A 6,396-nucleotide genomic window follows, 5' to 3' on the forward strand; every position below is an offset into this window, starting at 1 on the left:
CTATAATTCATTAGGTTTTTTTTTTTAGTGTAATTGCATATCAACCAATCAAAGATAAATATTTTTTAGCTCTGTTTGCTTAAATAAAAATATTATTTGAAGATAGTTTTCCACATTTTCCTATGTTCAGTAGTATAAAAAAATAGTTTAAAAGAAAACTATTTCTTAACTTCCCTTATTTAACTCGACATAAGATAAAGTTTTTTTTTTGCTAAAATTGTTTAGAAAACGACTCCATCTCATGTGAAGTTAAATGAGGAAAACAATTCTATCTTAAGCAAAGCTAAAAAGTAAAGACAAGAGATGATTTTTCAATTCATTTTAAAGTCGCTACCATACATAAGAAAATGAGTTAGGTTTCTAAAAAATGTTAATGTCGGGAAAAAAAAAAAGTGTGTTAAACAAGAGTCTTTTTATATTAGTATTTTGATTAGAATAAAGTAAGAATAATCTGGGAATAATTAGAAATAACTATCGTAATTACATCATAAGGACCTTCCACTACATATAGTTTAACAAAGGTATTTATGTACAAAAACATATTTACTCTCTTCCTATATATGCTGCTTCCTTTCTTTCTATATACAGAAACAGAGTTTCACTCAAACTCCAAAACTTTAGTTTTCTTATCACCCTCCCTGTAAATTCCAGCTAAACCTGAAGATGGAGAAGAAAATGATAGAGTGCAAAGGGTTTGGATCAAAAGCGCAGGATGTGAAGCACAACAAATGCATGGCTGCTCCCGCTAGAGGAAGCATAAAGCGTAAGATTTTCAATGGAATCTTCGATCGGCTTAAGATCACAGCCCAAAGGATTGCTCGAATGCTTGTCTTCAACCATGAAGAGCCCTAACTTTCGCCACAGCAATCAGCTGATTGCTACAAATACTGTTTGTATATATCTCAATCCATTGTAATATAGTCATCCCCGGTGAGGGGTGGTTCTGTAAACATGATCAGGCATGTGTGTCCTTTTTTTATTTTGTATAATTAAAGTCTAAAGTATAGTCATACCATCTTGCAAATGGTTAGCCTTTTTTTATTATTGGAAATGGTTAACTATTGATATTATGGAATGTCATGACTATAAAGTATATTCTTCCTTATAAAAAGGAACAATTTTCTTTGTATTAATTAGAACCAAATTAATTTTAAATTTTAATTGTAAATTACTCTATATAGAGTGTAATATAATCATCCCCTGTAAGAGATGGGTGTGAAAACATGAAAATGTGTCCGTTTTTGCTTTTGTTTAATTAAAGTCTGAACTAGGCATATATACAATTTACATGCGGATGGATATTCACAGAATAAGCAAACGGTTAGTTATTGATACTATAGAATGTTATCACTACAAACTTCCATACAGAAGGAAACAAAGTTTCTGGAGTCAACTTTGCCAAGCCTAGGAAATTTAATTAGACACCACAAATACCAATTAACCAATTATATTATTACCAAGTGATTACTTATATTAATTATGGATAGTCTTTGGTCAAAGAGAAAACCATCGGAACAATTTTTCCAAAGTAAAAACCACTTGGAGAGAACCTTCCCTAAAGAAACAAATTAACTATGATAAGAGAGGTTTTACAATTAAAGAAAAATATTTTCCTAAAATCTACCAACTCATAGACACAAAGAAAGCCTTTCACTGCACAAACATGTCTAGACTCTGAAATCATATATATGAACTGCTTCCACAAATGATGCACCCATGTTCACAACTAGAACCTCCAACTAACTCTAAGAACTGCTTCAAGAAAAAAAAAAAAGTGTGTTAAACAAGAGTCTTTTTATATTAGTATTTTGATTAGAATAAAGTAAGAATAATCTGGGAATAATTAGAAATAACTATCGTAATTACATCATAAGGACCTTCCACTCCATATAGTTTAACAAAGGTATTTACGTACAAAAACATATTTACTCTCTTCCTATATATGCTGCTTCCTTTCTTTCTATATATAGAAACAAAGTTTCACTCAAACTCCAAAACTTTAGTTTTCTTATCACCCTCCCTGTAAATTCCAGCTAAACCTGAAGATGGAGAAGAAAATGATAGAGTGCAAAGGGTTTGGATCAAAAGCGCAGGATGTGAAGCACAACAAATGCATGGCTGCTCCTGCTAGAGGAAGCATAAAGCGTAAGATTTTCAATGGAATCTTCGATCGGCTTAAAATCACAGCCCAAAGGATTGCTCGTATGCTTGTCTTCAACCATGAAGAGCCCTAACTTTCGCCACAGCAATCAGCTGATTGCTACAAATACTGTTTGTATATATCTTAATCCATTGTAATATAGTCATCCCCGGTGAGGGGTGGTTGTGTAAACATGATCAGGCATGTGTGTCCTTTTTCTATTTTGTTTAATTAAAGTCTAAAGTATAGTCATACCATCTTACAAATGGTTAGCCTTTTTTTATTATTGGAAAATGGTTAGCTATTGATATTATGGAATGTCATGACTATAAAGTATATTCTTCCTTATAAAAAGGAACAATTTTCTTTGTATTAATTAGAACCAAATTAATTTTATATTTTAATTGTAAATTACTCTATATAGATTGTAATATAATCATCCCCTGTAAGAGATGGGTGTGAAAACATGAAAATGTGTCCGTTTTTGCTTTTGTTTAATTAAAGTCTGAACTAGGCATATATACAATTTACATGCGGATGGATATTCACAGAATAAGCAAACGATTAGCTATTGATGCTATGGAATGTTATCACTACAAACTTCCATACAGAAGGAAACAAAGTTTCTGGAGTCAACTTTGCCAAGCCTAGGAAATTTAATTAGACACCACAAATACCAATTAACCAATTATATTATTACCAAGTGATTACTTATATTAATTATGAATAGTCTTTGGTCAAAGAGAAAACCATCGGAACAATTTTTCCAAAGTAAAAACCACTTGGAGAGAACCTTCCCTAAAGAAACAAATTAACTATGATAAGAGAGGTTTTACAATTAAAGAAAAATATTTTCCTAAACTCTACCAACTCATAGACACAAAGAAAGCCTTTCACTGCACAAACATGTCTAGACTCTGAAATCATATATATGAACTGCTTCCACAAATGATGCACCCATGTTCACAACTAGAACCTCCAACTAACTCTAAGAACTGCTTCAAGTTTTCTCCACCGCAATAAGTATGTGGTAAGTACCATAGCTTTAGCTTCTTCACCAACTGGTCTTCAAATGTATAAGTTAAGGACTTGACAATTATATTAATCCAATTCTAGTGTGGTGAAAGGATAAATATATAAAATTGTAAGTAAAGTGACCTTGTATATAATTCTTTAATATTCAAGGGTCAATTTGTAATGTTTTGATGGACATTATTGCAATTTGTAACAGTCCAAAATATTCTTTTGATATAATTGAGAAATTTAAAGAATAATATTTGAAAGAGTTTCAAGTCAATTAAATAGTCTTTTAAAGGTATTGACGAATCCTACAATTAAAGATTAAAATCCCTAAGGATCCTACATCCAATTTCTCTCTAGTGTTTACTAAAGTCTTATAAATAATAAATATCATGTTGGTGGTTGGTCTTTAGAACTATTGTGTGATACTCAACAAAACCCTAAAACAAAAGAGGGAGGGACATGAATACCTTGAGATCGAGGCAACACACTTGGGTTGGTTTGGTAAGAGTGGTACACATTTTTATTTTATTTAGAATCCATAGTTCTACGGTATAATGATTGTTGAATCAAATAAATATTTTTATTTGATAGTGTTTCCGCGTGTTTCTAAAAGATCCGCGAAAAAGTAATTTTTATTAGATAGCCATGAATTAAACAAAACCCAATGTTTAAATGCGCACCATTTGTTATATATATTTATATATATAACCCATTTATGAAGTGTTTTAGATTTATTGTTTTCAAATAAAGTAAATACAGTTAACATCCTTGAGGTTTGGACTAATAACAATCAAGTTTAAAATTTTTCAAAATTGACAAATTTAATTCCTAAACCCAATTTGGACACTAAACTGTTAGTCATATTCTTATCTCTCTCACAGCGTGATTAAAGAGTGAGTTTTGGTTAATTATAAAAAATTTTAGACCTAACTTGCATTAGTCAAAACTATAAGATGTTATGCAAAGTATAGGAATATCTATAAAATTATCAATAAAAGAGTCCTATTTTTTTTTTCCTACGTAATAAAATAATAGTGTCCTATTCTTTTTTTGAGAAACAGTGTGTCCTATTCTAATGCCAGATGCATGTGAAATTCAGTGACCATTACATATGGAGCTGTAGTGAGAGATTGACTACATATTCCGGTTTGAGAATCACATAAGATAATGGTCTCTTGCATAAACCCTCACCTCCTCCACAAGAAGGTACGGAATTGCTTGCTCGGACATGGACATTGACGTAAAAAGTTGGCATCTTTGGCACCATTGTCAACTACTTACTTGTAGCAAAGTGCATGAAGGTGGCACGAAGGTTCCTCCTCTCTTCCCTCAACAATAATACCCATATAGCAAATAGAGATATATATCTTTCATATATATATATATATATATATATCCAGTTAACCACTACTTCTCATGCAACTCTCTCTCTCTCTCTCTCTCCCTTTCTAATGGACAGGAAGACAATAATGGAGGCTAAAAAGTTGGACTTGGTTCGACGAAGGGCTATGGCAAGAAGCAACAAGAAGAGGTGCCTGGTGGTTCTTCCTGTTAGAGGAAGAATCAAGCGCAAGATTTTCGCCCTCTTGTATAAGAAACTGAAGCTCACAAGCCTACATGCCGTTCGTTACCTGCTGAGCAACAACAACCCCAACTACAGTTAACTATCCTAGCTCCTCTTGTCATCTACAGAAATACATACTTTAGGTTGTAATTAGCCACTAAATGTTATTATGAAGCACCATCTTTTTCTGCATTTACATATTAATTAATACTCATTCATGCGCTTCATCTTTCTTTCTTTTTTTCTTTTAATTTTTTATTTCATGAAAGAATATCCTAACCTAGATTGGCCACATTAGATCATGTACAAAATGAAATGATTTAGGAATGACTTAGAAGATTTGTTCTCAAAGGGAAGGTCGTAGTCTTCATTTCCTTCTCAAAGCTTGAGGCCCATACTTTTTTTTAATACCTTTATAAGATAATTAGCTTGCATATATTCTTGATAAATAGTAAATAACCAAGTTTTGATAACGAAATATTTTTTAGTATTTTATTTTTAAATTTCTTAATTTATGTCTCTCTCTTTTTCATTGAATATTCAGACTTTTCTTAATTTAAAGGTAATTTATAAAGAAAAATATATAGTTGTTAGATGGGTAATTCTTACATGTTCCGAGAACAATGTTTCCTCTTCTCACATGAGGGGTGGGCCCTATGGTGGGATCCACGCGTGGGGCCACCCCTTATGTGAGAGAAAGGAACATTGCTCCAGAGCATCTAAATTTTTTCCTAGTTAGATGAGATCATGGGAAGAAGCAAAATATATATAAAAATATATCATATATGATTAAGCCACGACCATGAACACTGGCTTCCATTTATTTTATTTTCATGGTTATCTTTATATAAGTTAAGTATATATATGGTCATTTGCTGGTCTAAGTTATATCTTTTGCCTCAGGGGTAACGTTCTAGTTATCAGTATCATGCCTTATCAGCAGATTAACGAGAAGAAGTACTGGACCAAATCTTGAAGAAAGAGCATCAATAATTGGGAAGAACACAAATCTTACTGGCAGTGATATATCTCTATATATATATATATAGCCTATGAACAATAATGTAAGAACACTAATAAAGAAGAGATCTTATACTTCTCCCATCTTTAGGTGCTTCTTTTTCTTTTTACTTCAATAAAATTTGAACTATTGACCTACATACCCAACCCCATATCATCCTTAAAGCTTGTAGCAGCAATGCTCAAGCTAAGTCTTCTTCTTTTCGTTTCTTGGTTCAATATTTATTGCAAAAATAATTGATATACAGATGTTATTGCCTATCTTCTAACTCATAAGATATTTAATCTAAAATCGCACAATAATCTAGGGTTCTTTAATTTTCTGATGGCACACAAGAATTGTAGGAAATTAATTCTTTTTAATTCTATAGAATGGGCTAGCTATATTGGCAACTTGTGTATGTACAATTCTCCCCAAAGGGTGAAGGAATAAAAAACATAAAAACAAAAAACAAAAAAAAATTAAACATAATAGCAAATGAATATATATAACCTAAAAAAAATGAATAACCTAAAAGAGAAAATAATTAAACAAGCAGATAATATATATTTATTATCCTTGTCTCGACTCGGTGAAAATGAGATTCTTCCCTATTTGGTTGAAGGAGAAAACTCTAGTCGCAGTCCACGTTCATGTATACTGCATGGG

At 31.8% G+C, this 6,396-nt stretch overlaps 1 long non-coding RNA gene across 1 annotated transcript; it reads left to right on the forward strand.

Moving 5' to 3' along the window:
- The first annotated feature begins 4,574 nt into the window (after window positions 1-4,574).
- On the forward strand, window positions 4,575-5,887 carry LOC136070951 (uncharacterized). Its single transcript, XR_010632237.1, has 2 exons — window positions 4,575-4,822; window positions 5,631-5,887. It is a non-coding gene; the product is annotated as an uncharacterized LOC136070951 (long non-coding RNA).
- The last annotated feature ends 509 nt before the right edge of the window (window positions 5,888-6,396 follow it).

The sequence above is a fragment of the Quercus suber genome, unplaced genomic scaffold (genome assembly GCF_002906115.3).
Source record: "Quercus suber isolate HL8 unplaced genomic scaffold, Cork oak 2.0 scaffold_273, whole genome shotgun sequence".
NCBI lineage: Eukaryota > Viridiplantae > Streptophyta > Magnoliopsida > Fagales > Fagaceae > Quercus > Quercus suber.